Below are 27,486 nucleotides of genomic sequence, written 5' to 3' on the forward strand. Positions count from 1 at the left end.
TTCTTTCCTTGTAGGCGGCGCAAATAACTTTTTTAAAATCGGTAGCGGCTTTGGCCAGGAGAGGGGCTGATGGGCGGCGATGGGGCAGGCACGGCACAGCACAGCAGGCTTCTCCTGGGGCTTTTGGACCCAGGGGTGAGAGCCCAGCAGTGAGGGCCCCCAGCACCTTCAGCCTCGCACCCCGGGCAAGGCTGACACCCCCCCCGAGGGGTGCGCAGGGCCCCCGCACAGCCTTCACGTCAGTACGGGCGGCACAGTGAAATCTCAGTGTGCCGTTTCAGAAATAGTCCCATGCCGTTTCCCCAGGAGAGCAACTGTTAGGCCTGTGGGTTGAAAGGAGAACCAAGCTGGAGGCGGGGGAGCCTGGCTGATGTTACGGCTGTATGTGCCTGCTCTTGGCTGTGCCCGGTGCGAGGCACCCTGGCCTCCCTCGGGTATTTCAGGAGTTTCTTTGCGGGATCCCCTCCGACCCTCTCTTGTTTGCTTCACCTTGCTTTCCCTGCCATGGTGGGAGGATGGCAGAGATGGCACATGGGTCAGGCCACCAGCCAACATAGAGACCGGGAGATGGAGCAAGTAGGCTGAGTAAAGTGACGGTGAGAAACTCGGGTGAGGGACTGCGAGGGGAAGGGGAGATGCTGCCTGACCTGCCTTTTCACCTGGCTGCCTTGGTGACAGTCCCACAGGTTACGGTTAATGGTCACCCCTTTCCTCAAACCTTTTATTCCCCTCAGGCTTTAGCTCATACCTCTGCATAGTCCGCCCATCGGAAAGTACCTTGCCCAGCTCACTGACCACAGTAAATGCAAGCAGCTTCTCTGGCCCCAAAAGTGAGAGTTTCTTCTTCAGCAAGCAAGACTTGGTTGATCTGGGTCACAGAAGCTGCATGAGAGTAATGGCATTGCTATCTGCAAGAAACCCCCTCCCCAGGCAGATTGCAAATATTTTGAAACATTCAGTCATTGGATTAATTTGCCAGTAACAGAAAGGAATAGGACATGTTCATCTTTTCTGTAGTACATGAATAGAAGATTACCATAAGTGCCCACCTTTTCTTGTACCAAGGCTTTTGCATTATGATCAAAATAATCTGTTTCTCTGCATTCACCCCAATGTATAACAGAACACTTACTGTAGTGTACTCAACCTCAATTTTGTTTTCTTTTGCTTTGACATCCCGAGGTCCCCCCTTAATTTCCATCTCCTCAGCAAAGTTAAGAATGCTGCTTTCTGTTCCCTCCTCTCCCATCCCTCCATCCCTGACATACACAGCCAGCCTTAGAACAAGACAGCTGGCTGTCTGAACTGTAGGTAGAGAAACAAAAAATACAATTTTGCAGAAGCAAAACACTGATCACTGATTTACCTGTTAGCATGGGTTGAAGTTGACTGAGTCTCCACAGTTCAGTAATTACCCCGGTCATCTGGGCCACATGCCATGATAATGAGCCACATGCATATTCCTAATTTGTGCCCTTATGAAAATAAATAGGTTGGCTTGCATACTTTATTTTGCAAGTGGATTGTTTCAAAGTCTGCATGCTGTCAGTTACCATAGCTCCAGGAATGAATGGTGAACTATTAAATCACAGCAACTTGATTTCATATCTCTATTCATCATCTATTCAGTCAGTTTTCATCTCCCCTTTTTACTCCTAAATCTAAATGAACTCTTCCTTATCCTAGGACAGATGCTAAAGCTGCACAGGCACAAAACCTCTACAGAAATCCCCAAACCTTCCCCTGTCTGCATCATTAGCAAACTACACTGCTCCAGTTATTTCAAGAACCTGAAAGAACTTCCCTTGCCTCAATTGTAACTTCTGCTCTACCATGATACACCTGAGTGGAGGTGTAAAGCACAGAACAACAAAGTAGTATTTGCTTATTATGTTCACTTCTTTTTACATAGCACAGCAAAAGAGCAAAAGCCTATTAATCACCAAAATCATGATCTTAATACATCTCCAGAGCATCAGCAGCAGTGACTGCCCATGTTCTTCAGTCCCGTTTAGCTGATGGAAAAACTGGGTAAAATGTGGGGAGCACACTCTGCGATACAGCACAGGAATCTGCCTTTCTCCAGGCTCCTTGGCACTGGGCCCGGCTCGCAAAAAAAAGGGCAAAGGGGGCATTTCTAGTGTGCATTGTAATCCCCACAACTGGGGTGCTATGCTCGTTTTTTAGGCAAAGGGCATTAGTTCGGAGAGGGGCTGCATGAACTTTTGCAAATGTCATGTCTGAGCATGTTCACTGAGCATGTTCAGCTCCTTCTCCCCCCCGACTGCTTTCAACACTTTCCTGTCTGTATAGTTTCATCTCTGTTTATATGGGCCTTTTCAATATATTTCATAACGAAATTAAGTCATTTAGATGATAAAATCCTTGCTGTGAAATAGTTCAGGCCTTTAAAAATGAAAAATTAATCACCAATGCAATTTCACATTTTTACTTTTATGTAATCTTCAAAATATTATTCCTAGTTTTCCTCACCTTCACTGCTAGTAGTATTACTGAATCAAACCTTTAAGACTACATTTTTCTTCTGCTAAAACTGGCCTGCAATGTTTCAGGAATTTGAGTTTATAGTATAAACCTAACTGAACACATAAGGAATCTAGTAAAACAAGTCTAATAGTAAAGAATTTGTTTCTAATATAACAAAAAGAGGTTAAAATTAGCTCAGCATTTTCTCTTTCTGTGATTTAGCTATTTGAGGACCATCCTAGAATTGGAAATTAGATTTGAGCTTAAAAACCAAGGAAAAAAATAACAAACCTGAATTTACAGCAGGAAAAGATTGTGAATAGAGGTTAGTTAATGTGGTTAGGTTTAGTTAATAGCAAACACACATTTTTAACCACATAAATCCTTTTCCCATTCTAAACAACCTAGAAATTGCAAAGTAAGCATTAGACTGTAAGAGAGTTAACTTAGTGTACAATTGTGAAATTCCTGCCTATGTAATTATAGCAATTGGAACTGTGTAGCCTCAAGCTCACAAAATTATTTTGTTTTGCTATCCACAGAAAACAAAAAGAAAAATAAAATACAAAAATAAAAAAGAAGGTAAATGAGATTTTCAGGTCTTGCTAGACTATTTCTTTGAGTCCCAGAGCACTGCTTCAGAAAGTTGTTTTGGGATTTAGCCCTACAGGTCCTATTGTTTTTATTAGGAACCTGAAATTACTGTGAGCAAATTATATCAATTTTAGAGAAACATGTCAAAATAACAAATAAAAATGGTGAATAGTTTAGTTTTGAACAAGTATCATGTCATTGCTAGTCCATACAAGATTAACACAACATTATCAAATACTACTGAAGAGGCTGAATTTGCTTCAGAAAGGCTTGGTGATTTGATGAGTGGGTTAATCAAGGGGGAATGAGGATATTGTGCTTGGATCTGCCCATAGTCACATAGCAAATTACTGACAAGTTTTTGGTTCATCTTTTGTTTCTCTTACTTATCTTGTGTCATGCTGAGGAGCCTCCTTTGTGACTCAGTGCCAAACTGTACTTGTACAGCATCCAGAAGAGAGCAAAGGCAGTTCCTGCCGTGCACAACTTGAGGGTTTTGGAGCAGCAATTTTAGTTTTCTTCACGATTTTAGAAACTTAAGTGTAAGAAGTCTATGATGTCAACTGAAGCTCCCAAGGAAAGAACCAGAAAAGATACTTACCATACAAAAACGTGACAAAGAAGCCCTCTGAAAGAACACATGGATACAGATACAGTTTTATGTAGCTTTAGCTGAGATGGTTCATATTATTTCTGAGTTATCAGGTAATTACCTCCTGTGTATGTCAAAAAACTGAAGCTTGCCCTTTGTCTTGTCCTCTCTCAACCTGCTCCATTTGAAAGAGATTTTTTATCTCCCAGAATTTACTGAAGTCAGCGAATAGTTTGGAGGGTATTTGGCCTTAACATACCTAGAGAAAGGAATTGGAAGTGTGATTGAGAAAGCCAGAGACTCTTTCCCAGCCTCTGAATGGAAAAGGCTGTTGAGGAAACCCTTGCTTGACCGTTCACTCCTGTCTCTAAACCATGGTGTGGTCTGGAAGGTGGTGAGGTGGTGTGAGGGATGTCCCAGCACAGCAGATGAGCAGGCATGGTTTGCAGTGCCAGCCCAGCGCTGACGCTTGGGAGCTGCAGGGAAGATCAAGCACTGCCATGCCAGGCAAAAATATTCTGGAAAGGGAAGGCCCTTTTGCCTTTGACGGTATTTCAGAGCACACATGCAGGGAAGGGAACATGATGTACATGAACAGAGATGGGCAAATAGTTTAAAAATATGATGTAAATAGAATAAGAGGAATTTCTGTGAATGACACAGCCATCTGGAAATTAAAAACAGGCTATTTTAAATGTGGCTAAAAGTGGACAAGACAGATATCAGCATAACTCAGACTGAAGCTGATATCTCTCTATAATAGGCTGATACAGTCTGAATGTAAGAACCTTAGAACTTTGGTGATTTTGTTTTTAAAGGTTGGTTATTGATTACACATTTATTCTTCTATCCTTCCTCTTTTTTTTTTTTTTTTTTTTTTTTTTTTTTTTTTTTCCCCCAACAGTTTTATAGTCTGTTGCTTTTCCCTAACATTTCATTCTATATATTTTGGACAAGTAGCCTTCTCTTTCTGCTTTTTTTCTACCGTTCCTCTTACATGAATTCCTCTTACATGAACTTCTTTCAGGATTTGAAACCCCAGGCCTAGTCTGCAATTAAACCGATATTAAAAAAAGGATATTTACCTGGACAGACCCAGTGGGCCAGAGCTCATGTTTTTGGGCCCCGCTGTGGCAAGAACCTTCCTAGGCAAGATGCTAATATAAAATGCTTCCCAAAATCAAAGACGACTTATGATTTATACTCATCTGACAACAGTGTCAGAGAAGACAGTACAATACTATTATCCAGGGAAAATAGAAAAATAGTCTTTAAGATCATGTCATATTATATGACTGAAAAAAGCCTTTATGCAGTCTTGACCAGCTTACAAACCAAATCTGAACCAAAGCATTAGCTAATTTATGTAAATATATCTTCATTGTACTGGGCTGGGTAATCCCACTCATAATCCCACTTGCTGGTCAGGGTGACCCAGCTACATCCATTTCTCACTGCAAGGTTTTTGAGGTTTTTGCTTTTTGTCTGCCCTGCCAAGGAGAGTCTGAGGTTGTCCAAGCAGCATTTCAGAGAAGCGACTCACTGCCTTCCAGATGCTGGTGCCACTAAATATCCCTTCAGCCTTACTTCTTTCTCTAATGAAAATAAGTTGTGCTATGCTTAGAATTACCCTCTCTTTCAATATTTTTGTGAAAGAGAAGTAAAGCTCTTGGGCCACTCGGCCCAGCAGAAGTAGCAGAAAGGGAAACTTAATGAGCCTTCTGCATAAATAACTTTCCACGGATCTGAAAACAGTTCATCTAGAAGTGGTGTGAAGTCATAGCTGAGCACTTGGCTTTGGCATGACGCTTTTCCAGTCAGTGGGGTACAAACAGGGCAGGCTTTTGTAAAGCCGGGCAGGACTGACAAGGGGAAGGCAGAAGGGACGCTCTGTGCATGGTCCAGTGCAGCAATGAAGAAAACAGAAAGTTCTCTCTCTGTAAACTATGGACGTGGCATGCTCCCAATTTTCCTTATGCAGCACACTGTGTACACAACACCACGTGGCTCCACTGTTGCAACCAGTCCGTGCCTCTCCCTTGTGTTGTACCCAACCCTCCTCCCAGCACGCAGGGCGGCACTGAGAATGATGGCAGCAAGGAGTGCCTGCTGCCTCTTAAACACTGGCTTTTGTGAGGGGCTGCAGCTACTAATGGCTGAAATTGCTCTTGAAGTAAATTAGTCCCTGCAATGACCAAATGCCCTTAGAAAACAATTCTCAAGTGAGCTATGTCTGTACTGAATACTCAATACCAGGGTTTCTATTTCAAGGCTATTTCTATTTTCATGTATATAATATAGCCAAGCTATAATCAGAAGAATTATCTCCACTCACAGTTCTCTCTATAAATATTTAGCACTGTATGAGGTAATCTTTATTAACAATGTCCACAACTATCTTTTATCTCATAGACTGGGTTAACTTTTAAATAGATTTTTTCAGTACAGTTTTTCAATGAAATTTGGAAAGTTTCCATAGTTAGGAGGTAGTGGTATCTCAAGGTTTCATTTTCAAGTTTGGGGATAGATAAATAACAACATATATTTTGTAGAATTTCAAAGTTACTTATCTAAGTCTCATTTCACATTTGCATCGCCTGATGCACCTTTCAGTTAATCGTGATTGATAGCAACATAAATGAAAACAGAATTTGGTTCTGTATTTAAATCAAAACTAATACACTACAGATAAAGACAAATACATATGTACTTATGCAAAAATAGAAAAGTAGCAGGCTTGGTGCTGCTGCTAGTTCTATTGAGTTACATAATTCATGATTGCCTTAGTTGAACAACACTTCAAAGCACACAAAGATTTACATGCATGTGAAAGCTCATCCATATTACATTAACTATATTCCTTAATTCTTTAGAAAAAATAAGACCCTTTGACATACCATATCATCTCTAGAATTCTCTGTAAACTAAACAGGGACTTGAATAGCTGCATGCTGTTAAACTACTACATGTGCCTCCAAACACCTACCTTTTATTCATTCCCACCCCAAATGTAGGCCTCATGAACCTGCTGAAATCACTGAATTACATTACTATGAGACTCACACCCCTGAAGGATAGAACTTTAATGGATGCTATTGTCAGGAAAGCATCTGAAAAAGGCAGATGAAGTCTGAAGACTGACATACATAAAGCCTTATATATAATTCAAACCTAGTTAAAAGTGTGAGGAGGTAAATAATGAAATAACTTACCTTGAGGAATTCTCTCTGGGCATATTTGGATTGACATCACATCCAACAAATTTCTTCTAGCCACCACCATGTCATGACACAATCAGTGGTGTGGAGAGTGGCTTCCCCATCACCCACCCCTCTGAGGCCAGCAAAGAATTCTTAACTCTCCCTTCATACATTTCAAAAGATTTGCACCTTGATATCAATAAGTGACAAGACAGTAATTCTTTTATCTCTTTTTGCTAATATACCTTGAGACTGATCCTGCTGCTTATATCTCTTTCCAGAAGATATGGGTTAGCTGGGTACAGCAAAGGAAGAGGAAGGGAGGTCTTCCAAAGGTTGTACTAATCCAGGAGAATGTGGGCTGAGACAAAATATACGGTTCACCACAATGTCATTGGACAGACGCAGTCTCACAGGGACAAGACAGGGTAACACTTCTGTCTTTAGAAAGGGTGGCATTCACCCTGCTCCTGCAAGCAACACATAATTAGAAACAAGAAAAACTCTTCTTGAATTAACAAGGAAGGGATTGGATAAACTGGCCAGCAAGGAGGGGTGCAAGAGATATGGATTATCTGGAGACATCAGTGGCCTGATCCAAAGCCTACTGGTATTAATGAGAGGTTTTCTACCAGCCCTGACTGGTTTTTCCAAATCTTTCACATCACTTGCAAATGTGGGCAGTACTGCCTGGGTGTTCTACACAACCTTTCTTCTCTCATTTCCTCCCCTTTTCCTCTTGAATGTGAGGTTAACCACGCTTTAATCCTACCTCAAGTCACTTGTGCTGGTACTACATGAATCTTCACAGGAACCTGCTGTTTACAGGACCCTAAAGGACAACATGAAGGTAAAAAGTCTGTCATGTGCTTTAAATGCCCTGTAATTGACACGAGGTGGCTGATGAACCTCTGGAACCTTTTTACATCTCTGTCTTCTGGCTTGCCAGCTCTCCTCACCCTGCAATCTCAGTCTAGGGGAGGGGTATAAATTATGACATAATTAAAATAGAACAACACCCCCTTTCTTCCGGCGAGTCATTTGCAGGTATCCATAAAATGTACAGCGTGAAAATTACCTCCGGTTCAGGGCATTAAGAATATAAAGTAACTACTTAGAGTTCCTTTGGATAAATAAATATGGAGCACCTCTAACATAAATAAACTAATTTCCTACTGTTTGCAGTCACAGACTAGAATAACCAGATTACAAAGCTTCCTGTGAATTTGCTACATGGGGTGGAGCACTGGTGTGTTGCTTCAGGGACAGCCCAGAAAGCAAACTGTGATGCAAAGGGCTACGCTTGGTTCCTCCTCTGCCCCCATGGCAATAGCTATCCTCACAGCAGCTGGTGTCTGGCCTAGTGCTCATTGCCCAGCCAGTTGGCACAACTCTGTGCTCCAGCAAAGCAGGTGGTGAGCCAGAGCCCCACCTATTCTCCACCTTCTTCTCTCTCAACACAGATGGATGACAAGGGAGGAAAACAATAGTCCTGCAGAGACCCGTCTTTTCTCACAAAGCAAGTATCTATCACAGAAAGACCTTACTGGCCACAAAGGGTCTGGGATATAGACCACAATCTCTTAGTAAATAGGCAGGTGTCTGTAGAGATTTAAAGGAATACATTAGTTTGTTTAACTTCTGTACTTAATAATAATCTGATTAAATATTAAAGGAACTGACAGTTTTACATACAATTTTTTCTTTAACTAGAAGCTGACAAACAAAACCATAAATCCTCCTAAAATGCATTAGGTTAATGCCTGCAATAACTATAGAGGTGCTTTCACAGCACTGGTGGGTGTTTCAAATCTAAGTGTCACAAAAGCCACATTACCTTTAAGGATCACTACTGAATGAGAACACACATGGAAATCTTTGCAAACTTTCAATCAAAATTCATTTTGAAACCTATCTACAGCTTCTGAGGGAAAATGAGAAGTCAGAGAGTGACATTTCAATTGTTCATGTGTAGCGTGCATTTGATGTGCCATACCACCCCAATGTCTGTGAAGCAAAGGCCCGCTTGAGTCAGATCCTGTAGTATATGGTTATTTATTTATTAATTATAAATTAAGTTATTTATTAATAATTTAAATATTTATATATTTATTGCTCAGGCATAACTGGCTGCAGGTCTTGCAGCAACCTCTGTGGCCTAAATCATTGCTCTTTGAAGGTTTTTCAGGGTGCTTGGTGCGAGCAGCTCTCTGCTTGTCCTTGTTCCTGCATGTGTAGCAGATAGCCTTGGGTCCTGCTCTGATGCGGGTGTGTGGTGGGCTCCCACCTGCAGACATCTGTGCATGCTTCAAACTGAAGGTTTCCATGGCCTCCCCCACCTCAGCCTCAGCTCACTGCTACCGAAACCCGTTCTATCAGGTTGCCCAACCCCAGCTGAACTGTTGCCAAGCCCACAGCAAATCTTCACCATCACCCCAGCACAGGTATAACCTTCCCCTACTGTGAGATTTTAATGTCACGGCACAGGAGAATATTTGTGCAACTTGAGGTGTGACATTTTTAACCCTTTGAAAAAGAATGGTATTTGCAAGTGTGTCACTGCAACTCCACAATACCTTGCTATGATGTTTTCAATTTTAAGGTAATTCCTTAGAAAATTACAAAATACAGTTCACTTATACATTAAAATTGAATTTCAAAACTGATGTCTAATACAGATCTTGAAAATGATCTTACTGCTTTATGAATACCTATTCCTTTGAATGTTTGTTTTGGCTGGGGTAGAGTTAATTTTCTTCACAGTAGCTAGTATGGGGCTATGTTTTGGATTTGTGCTGGAAACAGTGCTGATAACACAGGGATGTTCTGGTTACTGCTGAGCAGAGCTTACACAGTGTCGAGGCCTTTTCTGCTTCTCACCCCATCCCACCGGTGAGTAGGCTGGGGGTGCACAAGAAGTTGGGAGGGGACACAGTTGGGACAGCTGACCCCAACGGACCAAAGGGATATCCCATAACAAAGGACGTCATGCTCAGCACATAGAGCTGGGGGAAGAAGAAGGAAGAGGGGGACGTTCAGCGTGATGGCATTCGTCTTCCCAAGTCACCATTATGTGTGTGACGGAGCCCTGCTGTCCTGGAGATGGCTGAGTATCTGCCTGCCCATGGGAAGCGGTGAATTAATTCCTTGGTTTGCTTTGCTTGAGTGCATGGCTTTTGCTTCACCTATGAAGCTGTCTTTATCTCAACCCACAAGTTTTGTCACTTTTACTCTTCTGATTCCCTTCCCCATCCCACTGGGGTTGGGGGGGAGGGGAGTGAGCAAGCAGCTGTGTGGTGCTTTTAGTTGCCAGCTGGGATTAAACCACAATACCTGATGAATAAGTTATAAGTATGGCTAAAGCTGGAATTTTCAGATGGATGCAACACAGACTATAAATACATATATTTATGCATATATATGTAATTTTATTATTCTAGAGCTTTGTTTTCTTTGGGGTGTTTTTTTTGCATACTGACTTACTTGGAAGCTCCAGATGCCTGTGGCTTCTCCTGAGACCCAACCTGAAGTACAGCATCCAGCTCTGGGGCCCTCAGCACAAGACAGCCATGAACCTATTGGAACAGATCCAGAAGAGGGCCCCGAAAGTGGTTAGAGTGATACAAAACCTCTCCTATGAAGAAAGTCTGAGAGAATTTGAGTTGTTTAGCTTGGAAAAGAGAAGGCTCTGGGGAGACCTTATGGCCGCCTTTCAATACTTAAAGATGTTCACAGGCTTTTTACCAGGGCCTGTAGTGATAACACAAGGGGTAGCAGTTTTAAACTACAAGGGGATAGATTTAGATTGGACATAAGGAAGACATTTTTTACAGTGAGGGTGGTGAGACACTGGAGCAGGTTGCCCAGAGAAATTGTGGATGCACCATCACTGGAAGTGTTCAAGGTCAGATTGGATGGGGCTTCTTGCAACCTTGTAAAATGTCCCTGCTCATTCCAGTGGGGTTGGACTAGATGATCTTTGAAGGCCCCTACCAACTCAAACCACTCTATGATTCTCGAGTCCTTGAGTGAGAATTTGGGTATCTGTGTTAGTGCACTCAAGTCAGAATATCGGATTCATTGTTGGCAAATTGAGGATATTTGAGGTCAACTTATAACTGAACCCTAGGATTCAGAACCCTTATTCCTAAATGGAGGCTTTTCAAGGGAAACAGAAGAGAGTCCAGCAACTGAGACATCAAAATAGACTGTTTAAATTTTATCAAAGAAGCTCAAAATGAAATTAGTGGTTCTGCAGTGATCTGGTAAGCAACAGTATGATCAGAAAACAGGCTGTGGAAAACTCAGGGAAGGAAATTTTGATGAGCATAATTTCTTCAACAGTGTTGTAACAATCTGTAACATGAAAATGAAAGTCTTAATAACATTTAAATTATTGGATTAAGGCTTGGAAAAGACTAATGATTGAGAAAGGGAAGGGAGGAATCTGCAGGAAAACAAACCCAAAACAAAGCAACAAAAATTCCCCAAGGCCTTATTGCAAAATTAGGCTTTAAAACATTTGTTTCAAGCACCCCTCCACTGGGAGGCCTCTGTCACCGCTCTCTGGGGCTATGGGGCTGACAGTCCCAATATGCAGGTCTGGGAGGAGGGGTAAACTCCTTTCCCAAGATGGCAAAGTGAGTAGGGGGTCACTATGTCTTAAGAGAACAGGCTGACTTTATTTTAATCATAATATCTTTGTTTGTAATCCCCAGCTATGCTCTAAGCAAAGCTGAACAGCTTTTACTTTTTACTTCAAATAGGAATGAAATGTGTGGGCATGAAGAGGACGCTCCGGGTAGGCGGATGATGAAAGATCCTGCTAACACCGTCATAAAAGTGAAGCTGCAGCAGGAAGCTGAAAGGACGCCCTGGGTAGATTTGTTATCGGAGCTTCCAGTTTTGATGAGACAGAGGTGCAAAAATAAGCAAAGGATTTTGAAATCCGGAGCTCGTGGCTGCTTTGATGAGCTGAAGTGGCCAGGCTGAACTCACAGGCAGTCAGAGATTTCACCTGTCACACAGTGGAACAAGGATTTCAGCCACTTGTGAAGGACTTGTATTTTTGTCTCTTACATGCCTAGGTACTTTGTGTTTAAAAAAGAATAAAGGACAAACACCTAGACAGCATAATGAACCTTACTTCAGTCCCTTTGAGGTCTGAACCTGATGGCTGGGCCCAAAAATCAAAGAACCACCTGCCCCACTAGACACTTCTGAACTGAGGGAGGGAAGTCCCACCAGAGAAGGGCTCTTTTGCCATCCTGTGTGGTGACAGGGAGGCAAACAGAAAGCCCCAGTAGACATGCTCTAAAGATATTTTTTGTACATTGTGTTACTGTGCCTGAGAGACATTGCTGAGAGACATAGTTTACAAACTGGGGAAAAGTTTGCAGCTGTAACAATTATATTTACAGTTTTGTAATTTATTTGTGGCTTTGTGAAATGTATCTGGGTAAATGGCTGTCCCAGCCTAAGGCTAATATCCACCTGCAAGGAAGAGGTTAGTGGTTATGCTTAGCTAGCTTGGGGGGTGGGTGTCACGAGATTTCATCCCGCAGACTGTATAAGCATAGGAGGCAGAAAGCACCAGTTTCCCTGCCTTCTTGAAGATCCATGTCCAGCTCCCTATTTAGTTCATTTCAGCTGATGTCCATGGGTAGTTCTCAGCATTAAAGCCCTGTAGAAGTCCTGCAGCCACTGGAGTTTCACGGGTAGCTGTGCCAGAGCAGGAGCAGCGGGCTGAGAGTGGAGGGGACCTTGGCAGAGCTGGAGGGCCCATGGAGATGGAGCAGCCGAAGGCAAAGCTGGCAGGGAGCTGAGCAGTTAACAGAGCATCGCTTTACACAGCAGTTTATCACCCAACAAATCCTAGTTTTCACTTATTGCAGATGTTGGGAAAAGGTCTAGCCTAGAAACTACTTAGAGGAAAAGACTATGAACTGTTGTAGTTAAAGAATAACTATAACAGTCAGTTACTATCACTCTGTTTATCTACCTGGTCAGATTTTTGTTCTCTCTTAAAAAAACCAAACCAAACCAAACAACTTGGTTAACTGTTTGATTCATGTTTGCCCACAGGAAAATTAGCTAGTTCAGTATAATTTTCCCAGTTGTCCAGGTGTGGCCTCAAGTCACCACTTTCAGAGCAACTCCCTTCGATTTGAACCCAGACCTTGTTGCTGCCATCACATCCTGGCAGGAGGGTTACCTCTGAACAGCAGGAGCAGTGTTTCGATGAAATGACTGCACTCTTCTTTCTCAAGAGAATCCCTGCTACCACTGGTATGTAGGATGGAGGACATGTAGTCTGAAGATACACTAAAGCAGTGTAGTCTATCTCATTAGTTAGAAAAGGAAGCAAACAAGGAGATTATAGGAAGAAAAAAGGGCAATGTATTAAAATAACTAAACACTATCCCACATTCCAACAGACTCCTTGGCTCTGAGCAATTATGAATAATGCTGGGTACATGGGATGAAACTTAATTTAGACTGCAGTTTCATAGTCACTTCAAGCTAATCTAAGTTGGCACAGTTTATGAAAGAAGCAGTCTCGCCTGCCTGTCTGTCCCCAGCAAAGCTATTCCTTCTTTTTTTCCCTCCCCCTTCACACACAGAGGAGCTTTATCTGTTGCTGCATGGCATGTAGTGGGGCAGGCGGTTCACCCAGAGGGACAACCCTGCTGCTCCCAAGTACACTTGAAGCCTCTCCTTGCCCCCTTCCAGGTTACTGCCATCCTGAAAACAACAGGGAAAAAACCCATAAACTACAGAGAAGGGTTTTGCTAACCCAATTAGGTTTCCTGGTTTGGTTTGGGGTGTGGTTGAAGTGGGGTGCAGTGACATCTTCAAGCAGTGATGACAATACAGCAACATACCCTGAGTACTGTGAAACATGGGAGCAGTTAACACACTTGGAACTGAAAAGCCCTGGAATCGGCACCAATTCCAGCACTTCCTAGCTTAATGCTATTTTATGTTATTGCTGTGTAACATATTAACTTCTAGAGGTCACAGCCCACCAGTCCTGATTCCCTGGTGACTTGTTCAAATACATACAAGAAAAATGCTATCTGTTGTAGCCATGGAGTTTTTTTTTTTTTTTTTTTTTTTTTTTTTTTTAATTGTTTGGTCCATTAAGATAGTGACACCCTTCCAGCCCTGTGTTTATCTTTGGATACTATAATGGGACATTGGACTCAGTGTTTTGAGTTGTTAATCCTATGTCAGGGAGTTCAAGCTGAACTCAGCAAACAGAGGCAAAGTATGTGCCCACGTGTGTACACCTCATTCTACTTTTCTTGAACTTTATATTTATTTTCATGAGTGCAACCTCAATATCACAGCTGAACATCTATGCTTGTTTTAAGGTAATTGCACAAGGCAAAATACAACTGAAATGCAGCAGCCTTATTTAGGATACTTAAAACCTAATTCCAAATAAAGGAGTGGTGAACAAAATGTCCCCTGGTATAATTTCTGAGATCACACGCTCATTTTGCAGGAAGCTGTCTTTCTCCTGAATTAGAAGAGTTAAACAACTATAAGTATAACTTGGGTGTAAATTTTATTGAGATTTCCTCTTTGCTGTCAGAGATATGCAAAGGGTAGTCATATAAACAAGCACTGTTTATATGTATCTTCTCAGTAGTGGCACTCTATTGTTAAACATTAATTCTTAGGAATGTGTATGTTGTGCAACCTTTTTACGTGCTATTTGGATCTGTTAGCAATTTGTAAGAACAATTTTGGTAACTTAGGATCAAAGCATGGGTTTGGGAGAAAGATTCATACACAAAATATAGGAATACACACATTAAAGAGTAAACATTTTTTTCTAAATTTTTTTTTTTTTTTTAGTAAAGGTGCCCTGAAGTTTGTGTTACAACCACTAAATTAGAAGGAGAGCAAAAAAGACCTTGACTGTTGGTCCCACCTAGTATATTTGCATTCTGACAGTGGAGAACAGACACACAAGCAATAAAAGCAATTTGGCAAAAAAGGCTATGGAAATAACGTAAAGATTTGAGATCACTTCTGAGGAAACAAACAAGCAAGTATTTTTAATGCAAGGTTCCTGTCAAGAGCAGCATAGGTGAGAGGTCTCTGCTCCACCTGTTGGTGGAGAGGAAGAGCGAAAACTCTACCTAGAGAACTAAAGAGAGCGAATATCCATGTTTGCTGGTGTCTCCTGGGGAGTCTGCAGCAATAGTTACATAGACAGAGAGTCGTCTTTGTGTCTTTGGAGATGTGGAACTGAATCAGAAACTCCCCAAGAGACTCAAGGAGGGAAAAAAAGAGGAGTTACCTGCTTGCCAGCAAGCAATCCTACCAGGCCTACAGTTAGAACTTGAGAGGGACACTTGGACAAATGCAACTCACTGTCCAAACCACACAGAGTTTGGGTGGGATTTTTTTTGGGGTGGGGGTGATTTTGTGGTTTAGTTGAGGTCTTTACTTTGGAGTGCTTTCATAGAATCATAGCATGGTTTGTGTTGGAAGGGACTTTTAATGATTATCTAGTTCAACCCCCCTGCAATGAGCAGAGACATCTTCAACTAGATCAGGTTGTTCAGAGCCCCATTCAACCCGGCCTTGAATGCTTCCAGGGATGGGGCATCTACCAACCTCTCTGGATAACCTGTGCTAGTGTTTCACCCCCCTCATCAGAAAAGTCATTGGCTGTGAAGCAAGCCCAGCATACTCTCAGCAGGGTATCATACCCTCTTGCTACTGCAAGGACTTACTGCTTGCTGCTTGCTATATTACAGTATGTTCTACTTTTATTTTTTACCCCAGATTGGTACCCACTAAGAAAAGCTTCCAATTTGAAGAGTTTTTGGCTGTTTATGTTATTGCAGGTTGACCTGCTCAGTATCTAAAGGCTTCCAGGATAAGAAGCCTATAGAGTTATTTTTCAAGAAGTATTACAACTTGTATCATTACGTCTTGGTGAAAGGTTTAGTTTGATGATTTGCTGTGATAGTGGGGATGCAGTTAGGTCTTGTCTGTGGTAAAGCAAATCAGTGACCATGAGAAAACACACATACACAGTGCATAAATTACAACACCTGTTAAAACACTCATGTAAGGAGATTCAGACTGACCCTAGCAGGCAGAGATATCTAGAATATGCACTTAGAGTATCTCATTCAGTGAAGCACAATAAACACAGCAGAAAGTTCAACATGGTGTCCCGGAGTCAGAGCTGGCCTGTATTTTTAGACTCTATAACCAGAGTGTATCTGAACAACGGTGCCAGTTCAGTATCTCTTTGAGTGCTCGCTGGGCACATTTTTCAAAATGCCTGTAGTAGAGAGAAATTGCCCACCTACATCTGAAGTCAGGAAAAATTCCTCCAGGAGTCACGGTGATTCAGGAACAGCTGAGCTCTGCCAAACTGGAACAGGTTCAGAGGGAGCACTGCCTATAATCAATTCATTACATAAACCTCAGATAAGGGAGTGGCAAGAAATTTTCCTGCCACCAACCATGAAAAACATTTAAGGGGAAACAAAGCAGCCACTGCGTGGTGCTTTTAACAATCTACTCAATCTCGGTAGAATAAAGGCCCCAAAGGGGGCCTAGTGGTAAATACAGAGGAAATTGAAACCAGAGATTAAGCTGCTGTGTTGAGCCATAATGTCATTTCTTCTAATATCTCCAGGCACTGACAGCAGCTGCAGTTAAGTAGATAGCCTTAGGAAATAACTTCTTCGTTGTACAAGAAAGCAGGAGAAAAGTTATTTTCTTTCCTTACATTTTGCAGGATTTGTTGCTCAAGTTACAAAACTGCTATGAAACGTAGTAACAGAAGACAACTCTGTGTAGCAAGGACCAACAGAAGTTACTCCCCCCCTGCAACAAGCAAGTCCCACATCTCAAGCAAGTGCCAAATAGGTTTCCATGAACTGTTGAGTTTCTTTGGGTGTCAAACCACAGGTCACATGTTGGATTGTACTGCCTCAGGGCTGGTAAAGCCTCTGAGCATAGGTCTCAGTAGAAACCAAATGCAAAATAAAATCTGATGTTGTGTTTCATACCAAATCTGTCATAACTCAGTACTTGATCTTGTGTACGTGGTAATGCAAATGTCTAGGACCCCTGCAACAGTTATTCTACATGCTGTGCAAGAAAATACTGTCAAAATCCAGGGTGAAGAAGAAAACAGCTTATGGACATGGTTTAAGCACAGCTCTTGCAGCATTTCAGCATGTCCTGGAGAGTGCTTGCTTGGAGGAATTAGCCAGAAGCATTGATTTGTTCAAATTAGTTCACATTTGGGAAAACTATAGCCTATAGATTACATACCAAAAGGCTCCTAAAATTTTACAGCAGACAGGAACAGGAGAAAGAGGTAACACCTGTCCTGATGAATTCAGGAAGGGCAGGCAAAGAAATTAAAAAAAAAAAAATCACAAAAAAGCCTAAGCAGATGCCTTCATAAAACGCTTACTTATGCCTCTGCTTTTGAAATACTAGTGTCCCAAACTTCCTGAGGATTTAGTGGAAACTTCTGGGATTCATCCAGAATTAAGCTACAGCTGTAAAGCTAATGAAAGGCAATTTGAGAACATCCCCAAAGCCTTAAACCTTCTGAGGAGAAACTTTAGCCTCTTTTTAAAAGTACTAGAAGAGGTTGGACAGGAGCCATTTCTCCCTCTGAGACAGTCATTTTTCATGCCCAGAACAATCAAGTATGTTTTGCTCCATTCTCTCTAGGGGCTGTGTTGCACAGAGCAGTACCCCCAGCTTTGGGCAGGAGAGCTTTCTAGGAAGGCTGTGTCCAACAGCTTCCCAAGAGGCCAGAGCAGCAGCACATGAAATTCAGGGCTATCCTTGTTTAGCAACTCAGTAAAAGGAGAATGAACCCTTTTATAACTATTTGAGTAACACTTAAACTTTATGGGTACCTCTTTGGTATGAAAATGCCTTTTATTACTTGAATGCAAGTCTTTTTCTCACATGTCTTGTGAGACACACATTTTGCTAAGGTACGTAAGAAACCCCACCCTAAGCCAGACCCGCTTACACGGTGGAACTGCATGTTCAGTCAGTGGCTGCACCAAGATAAATATATTGATCTCACTGCCCTAGCTCATCCTGAGGGAAAAGAAAGTTTATGTGCAAACAGAACCTAAAGAGGATCTTCCTAAAGAGGTTGGGTGAGAGATCTGAACAACCAGTGAAACATTTCTTCATGGACAAAACGTATTATGTGCATAAGAAATTAACCCCAAAATATTTCCTATATTGTCATGGTACTTTTCCATTATGTATAACAATATATCTTTACAATTCTTTATCACTGTCATGTTAGGGGTCAAACATGGAACTTAAAAATTACAAAACATATTAAAGCCTCCTCTTAAGTCTCAGTTAGGTACAAAATACCTTAAAAAACAAATTCCTTAACCACAGTTCCTCTCTGCAGTTTGAGTAGAAGAGTATAAGACTCTCACATGCCCTAGAAGTAATTAATCTGGCAATGTCTTTATTCTGTCTTTGCATTTCCCTCACATCCAGGTTCAGGCCAGGACAACAGACAAGGCTTAGCCTGACACACAGGAATTCTCCAGCTAAGTGCCTAAGATCTGAACACAAAAAAACCCAAACCCAAACCCAAAAAAAGGATCATCTAAAGATCCAAGCAAACAAAGAAACCCAAACATACTGAAAAAGAGAAAAAAATATCCCCAAACCTCACAACTTTGTAAGAACAGTCAGATTAGTTCAGACTAAAAATCTACCTAGCATACTGTCCTCCCTCTGAAATAGGCCACCAACAGCGAGCATCTGGGGAAGAGAGTAAGATCAGGACAAAAGTAAAATGCTAATTTCAGGTGCCTTAATAAGCGTTCAGCTAGATAATGTTTCATTTATTTTTAATTGAAGTCTACAGTCTTTATAGTTGCATGATTTTTCTTAAAGTGAAGGAATAAGAAGTGAGGAAGAAATTTAGCAACACCATAATTAACTACTTAGGGTAAATCCTCCCATCAGATTCATGAGACAGATTTCAGATAAGCAGCTCAAATGAAGGATTATCTTGCTAGCAATGCGGAAATGTTGATCAGCTTGATATTTCCATTCTGCAGACAAGAGTTCACACTGGCTGCTCACTATTTTCTGCAAGGAGGTAAATCTCCACAAAGGCAGCAGGTCTGATCCAGAGGGGATTTTGGTTTTAAAATCCCCTCACATGACCATCTTGTACTTGTTTTTCAGGCAGAAATGAGATCTGAATATAAATGCTGCTCAGATTTGAGAAGGGTTATTAGGCAGGTGGATGCCCTGATGGTATGATGGATGGGATGGAACACATTGCATATGTACTAATATGGTGTCTTAACACAAACATTATCACTTAAGAGCATCACAGAGTACTCAAGCATTCTGGAAATATTAAATTCAATTAAAAATATAATCTCCTATGATTGATAACACTCTCAGCATATGTTTCATAGCATTTAAAGACAAATGGAATCCATCTAGCCAGTACATATAAATTTCAAGGAAAAGAAGTCCTGTTCATCATCAGGAATACACTGAAAAAAGGATATAAAATCTAAACTGGAGCCTTTTCATATGCATAATGGTCTTGCATACATCAGTCCCATCTGGTGTCTGGGCAACCAATGTGACCGAACAAGTGATATACTTCCACTCCTAATGGAAAGGAGGAATAATGTTTTGGGTATCTCATGCCTATCTCTTTTTGCCATGCCTTTTTCAGTCCTTTTGCCTCATTCAGAAGTGTCAGAGATGGCTTCAACAAATCCTAATTTCAATTTCAGGATATAAAACAGTTGGCTGGATGGGGCTTAAAGGCCTCTATGTCTTCATTCTCTACACAGCAGAAAACCCCATACACACACTTTAGTTATTTATGTTTTTAAAGAAAAAAGAAAGGATCCAGAAGCATCTGGGGAAAAAAAAAAAAGTAATACAAAAGAGTTGCTATTACTGTACTCACAGAAGTAGTACTACTGTCTCCAAATTTTGTTACTTGGGTATGGACTGCACATGTGACCAGAGTAGATACAAGATATTCTATATCTCCAGGGAATATGTGTGCATTTCCACTGTTTGACTTATGCAAACAGGTTACACATTTTGCCCACGGGTAAAATAAAACATTGTCCATTGTGAGAAAAGTTGCTGTATCCATGCTACACAATTTCCCCAGGTATTAGGTGTCCATAAGCTAAGCAGCAGTGTTTTCTAACTGGAGTCAGAATTCTTCAGAGAGGCAGCTGTTAATTTAAAGTACATTTTATTAACAGCATTTCTTTATATTTTATAATAAGTAAAATGAATCTGTTACAACCTAAAAAAAACTGTTTGAAACTTGGAACCTACCCCACTCCCATCCTCAGTCAGATAAAATCCCCCCCCCAAAAAACCCCAAACAAAAATAATTTTTGCTGAATGCATGCCTAAGCAGATAGGCCTCACAGTAAGGTTTCCAGCAAATAGTCAGGAAACTTAGGTATCAAATTCCCATCAACTGAAAAAAATCCCCCTTTCTCTCCAAGACCATTGAGATAAGATCGCGTGTAGACATCACATCACACTTGGCTCATGTCTGCGTGTTTAGGTCTGTAGTGCTCTTATCATTTCTGAAATTATTCATTCTTGGGCTCTCAGGCATATTAGTTGAATCTGAGAATCATGCTCTTCTGGCAATTGCCATTTCTCCCTTGATTTTTCTCTACACAGGCAAGTACTTAAGGTACCACGACTGATCTCAAGAACATCAGTAGGGCACCTGACTAGCAAGTGGGGAAGATGCCCATACTGCTTGGACAAAATCACTTCAAGGTCTACAAAGCAAACCCAGCACTATCATCTCCATGCAGGCAGCTGCTGCTTGTCAGGAAGAACCAGCTCCATGTGTTCACAGAGAACAAGGCAGCTATTTTAAAAAAAAATTATTTTTCATTTCACTAGCTTTGTTTTCAGAGCTGATAAAGGGTAGCCCCATTTCAGATATATCTGAAAACACTTTTGCGTGGCATTAAGGAAACTCACACTGGGGAAAACGGTCAAACAACTTGAAAAATAAATCCAGTAAGCTCTCTGTAACATGCATACAGAAACAATGATCACTTGTATACTTCCAGGCATACAAACATTTGCTGAATGTGGAAGCCAAATGAACAGGAAAACTATTGATCAACCCTCAGACAGTAATCATTAGATGGGATCATTTGCATTATTATCCTTAACCTCTTTATAAGTAATTAATCCATGCACCTTCTTGATAATGCATGCACTTAGGGGTATCAACTTTCTTTACTTCATAATAAGAAACACAGCAACACCTCAAACATACTTCCATCTTTCTTCCTGCAGTCTTTCCAGCATGCATAGTTGCTGAAAAGCAGGAGGAGCTGTGCACAAAGGCCTGGGTGCATAAATCTCAAAGGCACCCTGTGGATTGCCCAAGCAATGCGACCAGGAATGGCCCTGCCATGACTCAAAAGACAATAGCTGAAAAGGATTTTTGGTAAGCGTCCAAAGGTAGAATGAAGCCCAGCTTATCACTTTTAGACAAGAGTTATTCCTTAAAGAAAATGCTTTGCTCACAGGAGTAATTCTCATTTAAGGTTCACTACAGCTATAAAATACTGGTTTTGTTTTCCTATAGTCTGTGCTACTTTTTCAGGCAGCCTGCAAGGCTCAGCTTTATAGCAGCAACAGCATTGCTTATAATCCCATTTTACCCCTGTTTCTCCTACAAACAGCTCTTAAACTGTAAGAAAAAAACCCACAACCTTTAAATGTTTTATGTGCAAGGAGAAATTTATGGTCGACATTCAGAACCTTTTTAAACACAGTAATATGTAGTTCATTTAAAATTCACTAGACTGTATAAGATCCTTACAGAAAGTCTTTCCACAGTTATTGCATAAGAGAGAGAAGGGAGACACAGAGGAAAGTGATGCCCTCAATGTCCTTGCCCTATAACAGTGCTTGTGGCTTGACAGTGACTGCAGACCTGATATCTGGTTGCATCAGTCTTTGCAGTAAATCTAGCTCGGGTTGTTGTTGTGAAATAAGTTGTACTTCCTGCAGGAAAAGGAAAATGCCTGTAAAGTGCAAATGCTCTGAAAGTAAGTGTTGTTTGCTGTAGGGTAGTTGCTGGTTATCTCGGTTATTAAATAGCAGATGGAGCTCTCAAATACCTGAGTACTTCTTAGGCACTAATTTGTACTCTCAACTCTTACTGAAGCCACTGGATTGTTACATTCAGGCATTTAACTTTGTTACCTAAAGTCATCCTCAATTACTTTAGACATTGCCTCCAGGAGATGGAATTGAGTTCAGAGCACTCCAGTTTCTTGATTTCTAGAGAAAGACGAACCCCTCTTTCTTTCTCCATTAAGTACAAAGAGAGATATCATTCTGATAATTGAGAAAGTATATGTTAGATGGGGTGGAAACCAACAACAAGACCTCTTTGTAGCTGATAAATTTAGGCCAGATAATACTGGTGTAGAGTAAGAACAGCAGAGAAAAGTTTTTGTCAAGTGACTTGCCTAAAAACCAGAAAAGTCTTCTCTAATGTGCTTGGAATTTTAGTCATATCAAATGGCAAAGAAGATAGTCCAAATAAGATGCAAAATAAATGAAGGCCAAAAGATTTTTTTAGGGCATAAGAAAGGGAGGAAAGTTCATCCAAGTCTACAACTTGAATGTTGCAGTCCTCTACTTCAGCTTCTCATCTTTCAACTCATTCCATTCCTTGCTGTTACATTGTGGTTTTCCTTGGCAAAAGACAATCTTTGTCAGATTACCTGATTTGCAAATAAATCACATTCCTAAACTTGAAAACCATATTTTAAAAAACTTGAAAAGCATTGGAGACATTTATTAATCTGTTGTTTAGCAAACATTAGTCCCCTAATGAATTCAACCAGTGCTAATTCAAGGATGTCTATCGGAAGTGATGGTATTAAAAAAAAAGCATTCCATAATATACCATGGCATAACATACTTTGTACCTCTCCACAAAACAATTAGATTCCTGCTGGATGTTAGGATCCACAAAACATCAGACCTGTCCCACTGAGTATTTATTCAAATAATATGGAAGAGGAAACCTCTGTACAGCAACTACTGAGAATATAAGCAAACAGGAAAAAAAAAAAAAAAGATAAAAATTAAACTTGATGAGAACAGCTTCCTAATGCAAACTTACTCAGGTAGAGCTTCCAGCCAAAAGATATTCACTAACAATATCCCAGGTACACATTTCAGGAAATGGGTCAAAACCCCAAACCTTCTGCTACTTTCAAGCCAATTCTTACAAAATTTAAGTGTTAAATACGTACATAGGGCTTATTGTTATTCACAAAATGGAAGTGGATTAATTTTCAGCCAGCTGTCAGAACACAATATCTAGGGGATGGACACCTGTTCTACAGTTCTGGGACCCTCAATTCTAAGGAACAACGGACATATAATGTACATGCTACACATTAATGCTCTTCAAATTTAACCTATTGAGTGTATGAGTTGAGCTGGATGCTTCCAGTTGCATATCTTTCTGATAAATTGTGACACTTCCAATCAAAAGCTAAAGAGCATTAAAAAACTGATGCTATTTGAACAGACTTGTCACTCTAGTCCTTCTGCTCAGAATTAGGGCAGACAATTTCAATGCACATAACTGCAGATTGTTTGGACATTTGCAAGCGTATAAGAAATAATTCTTTGGCCATCAGCACAGAGTTAGAGATTACATCTATTTTATTCAGATTCATACCTCAAAGGTGTTCATGTTCTACATTAGTTAGAACCTTAAGCCTTTTCAACATTGGAGGGAGAATCTCACAAAGGACATATTTCACTACACACTATTAAGCAGCCCTTTGCTTAGGACTCGAGTGGTGATGTAGGAAACCTCAGTTGCAAGCCCCATTCAGCCTCAATCAAGAGTATTTATTCATTCCCAAATCACTGGAGGATTTGTTTTTTTGACATTCTGACACTGTTTTTGACAGTCTTTCATGGCAGGTTTTGTTCATATAATTCATTCTATGACCAAGATTCTGTTTCATTTTTATTTATCAAAACTAGCACCTCTCCACAAAATTTCTTTCCCAGTTAACATTTTCCCACAGCAGCTGATTTCCAAACAGCTCATGTTGTGGATAATATTGCTCTTCTCTGTAATACAGTTAACAGATTCCATAGCTAATGTAATTTATGTAATAGATGAAGTCAGCATGGTGCATCTTGCTTATTTTCCACTAAACATTGCGTGAAGAAAACCATCTGAATTCCAACTCAGGGCAGAATCCACTAATAGTTCTATGATATTCAGATTTTCCTGAAACTTCATAATCTTTCCATTGCTTCCTTAGCACTCTTAAAGCATACTACTCTTCATATTAACATTTTTAATTCACTTACTGTAATAAATTCCTTTGTAGAATTTCCATAAATGTTAGAGATGCTTACATGCTATGTTATTTGTGAAGACTTCATGTTTTATTGCTGTCAAGTGACAAGGAGTTTACAGATGCCTTAGGAAATTTCTTCTCATCCATATCACTTTTGTTGATACTTCAGGCTTCATATATATCTTTAGTTGCTGAATTAGTCCAGTGTTTGTTTGTAGGGGGTTTTGTGGGTTTGTTTTGTTTTCACAACAAAGACCCTGTTTCCATTAGCCCTAATTGTATTGAGCAGGATCTCAATGATTAAGGATGTTCGTGGGCCAGATGACAATACCTCTTTACCCACACTTGATAAGATGGGGTTGCACAAAGTTTCACCCTACTCAGTGAATAACCACAATGTCCTCAAGGACCTCAATGCACAGGTTTCAATTCAGAGTAAATGCAATTTATGTCTTGCATATTTTTTTCCTTCAGGAAAATATTTAAACCAAAGTCCTGTTAGTCATCAGGATGAAGAGAAAGTAGGTTCTAGCCAAAAACCAGCAAACCCAAATTTCCTGACTATCCTCAGAGTCAGAATAAAAGTTTGATACTAGCTTCTATCAAATGCAAAAAAACCCCTTGGATTCAAATATGTCTATTAAAGCTAAAGGTATTTAAATTCTGGTATAGGATGTAATAATGAAGCTGTTGATCAGCCACAATGCAGAGATATCACTGTCCAGTGCATTCAGGTTCATCTTTTAAAATGTCAAGCACATCACTGTCTCTAAAACATTTGCTTATTGTAGTCTGTAGGAGCTTTGGTACTCCCATTAGTTTCATGCCAAAGAATGAAGACGAAGAAATTCACTATATAGAGTAAGTTACACTGCCTCTTTACTATCTACAACATGAACACACCCTCTTCTCACAAGAGAACAATTCACAAACAACATGCAGGAAAGAATTGTTGTTCCCACTTCCATAGCAAATCAATTCAATAGCAAGGAAGGCTTCCTCAGATCATGTTTTTATTTTCCACCAGTGTGTTTTTTAAAAGCAAGCCACACAAGTTATTCCCTATCACTATCAGTAAAGCATACTGGTGTGAAGCATTCATACAAGTAACCTCAGATGCAGACGTGTACAAAATTATTTATCAGTTTCTCAAGAACAGAAATAAAGGAGATCTGCAAAAGCCAGGTTCTTTACATTGATTTTGCACTTTCCTCCTTCTCCTTGATAAGAATGCAAATTCAAATATACATAGCCAGACAAGCCATCCTATTACGTGGCAAGATTTTAGTTTCCAATACAGGAATGGTATTTGCAAGTCAAAGCTTTTCAGGACAGGCTGCAGCAGTTTGAGATTTCAAAGAGGAAAGGTCTGATACCACCATAGGTGAAAGTGAGATCACTTCTCCATCAATTTAGGATTCAGTGTGAATTCTCTGCAGGACACTAGAGAACCTGAGAAAGCAAACATCAGAAATTCAGCAACACTAAGGCAGTGCAGTGTTTCCACACAGTTCAGAGAAGTCTATTCAAGGCTCAAGGTCTATTAAAATTAGTCTGAAGTTAAACGAAGGGTGAAACCAAGAGGAGAAGAAACGCCCCTGCTGCTTGATGCTACCTGAAATAACTCCCAGTTCTGAGTCTGCTTGACCAGCTACTTGTAGTACATGGACTATCCTGCTAAAATGGATTCATCTTAGTCAAAAAAACAAGGTGCATTGCTTGACACCATATAAGGAAAAAAAAACCCCACCAAACCAAACAGCAGCACTTACAAAGCAGTCTCTAAAGTTATCCCCTTCCATAAACATACTTGGCAGCATACTTAACAGTGTCTTTAGACAGTCTGTTATAATAATCATAATTAAAAATGACATTTGATGAGAACTATTTTTACAGAATAAATAGTGAGAGTGTCTGGAAAAAATACTTCACTTTTAAAAGGAAGTGATTGAGTTGTTTGTGTGAAACAAGGACAGCATGCCTATAAACCCCCAAAATTATACTAATCCAAGGTCAGCTCTGCAATAGTATAAGACATCATATTGCCACAAATGTCTCTGTTTATTTCTCACACAATTTGGCACTGTTAAATCTTTTTTTCATGCTTCTGTAACATGTTTTGATTTAGCCAGTGTTTATTCCTAGGAGCGGTTTTATGTCAATTCATGACATCAAGCTATCACATGTATGAAACACACAGCATAAGTGCAAACAAATTTTTTGCAATCATCAAGGCAAATATTTAAGATGAGGCTTTGCTTTGCTCATGCTGATGCAGAAATCACAGCTTCACATTCAGGCTAAGTGGCAGGCCAGACGTATGGGACTATGTAGGCAGGGCTATGCAGGCCATAGTTGTATGTAAATATTTGCCCTAACCTTTCAGTAGACAAATCATTAGCTGGTTACATGTCCTCCTCTGCTACTTCCATTCGGCATCAAAGATCGAATAATTAGGTGCCATTAATTGGGGACTGCAGCACATGGGGCTGTACTTCCACTGACAGGAGGAGAAGGAAGATGCAGGCCAGTATCAAAAGGCCAGACAGAAAAGAGAAACTTCCCCATTGCCCTCAGTAGCTGCTGCACTGGACTGTCAAATGTAACAAGATCATGTTTTACCCTATTTAGGACATTCATTTTTGCACCCCTAGAAGAAAAAGAGCTTGCTGCTGTTAACAGCTGAAATACGAATCTGGATAACATCTTGCTCTTCTTTTAATTCACTTTGAGTCTGTCCCCAAGTGGCATGTTGGGACAAAGAAGGGGAAAATGAACGTAGTGCACAGCTGCATATGTACCTCACAGGCTGCCAGCCAGCTCACAAAAAGCCTTTTGTCTACACGGGCTATTTGAAGACAACAAATGCTGGTGGCCCAAAAGATTGCTACAGCGATGCCACTTGCAGCCCAGAGTCAGGTTCTGGCTGTTAACACCAGATCAGATTGAGGTTGTACCAGCCATCATGCTCTTATGCCAAGTCCTCAGTTGCACAGCAAATTTACCAAGGTTAGCAAAGTCTTATGGACCTTCCCCAGCTGAAGATGTGGGTTTTATTTAACTATACGGAATGTGTGCATAATATTAGACAGTGAGCAAGATGCCACAGCCATTAAAAAGCTGTCTGGTGTGTTGAATGCCTAAGGGCATGCAGATGACTCACTGAAACTTTGTTAAAACATAAGACATCTGC

At 40.6% G+C, this 27,486-nt stretch overlaps 1 protein-coding gene across 1 annotated transcript in view; it reads right to left on the minus strand.

Moving 5' to 3' along the window:
* The window catches only part of LOC113476632 (protein cordon-bleu-like), a 164,007-nt gene that overhangs the window by 116,372 nt on the left and 20,149 nt on the right, over positions 1-27,486 (minus strand). The window contains exon 2 of the mRNA XM_026842446.1: positions 7,119-7,343. The gene's annotated coding sequence lies outside the window, so the exon portion shown is untranslated. The remainder of the gene's footprint in view (positions 1-7,118; positions 7,344-27,486) is intronic.

This window comes from Athene cunicularia (genome assembly GCF_003259725.1).
Source record: "Athene cunicularia isolate RWA chromosome 2 unlocalized genomic scaffold, athCun1 chr2_part1, whole genome shotgun sequence".
Lineage (NCBI taxonomy): Eukaryota > Metazoa > Chordata > Aves > Strigiformes > Strigidae > Athene > Athene cunicularia.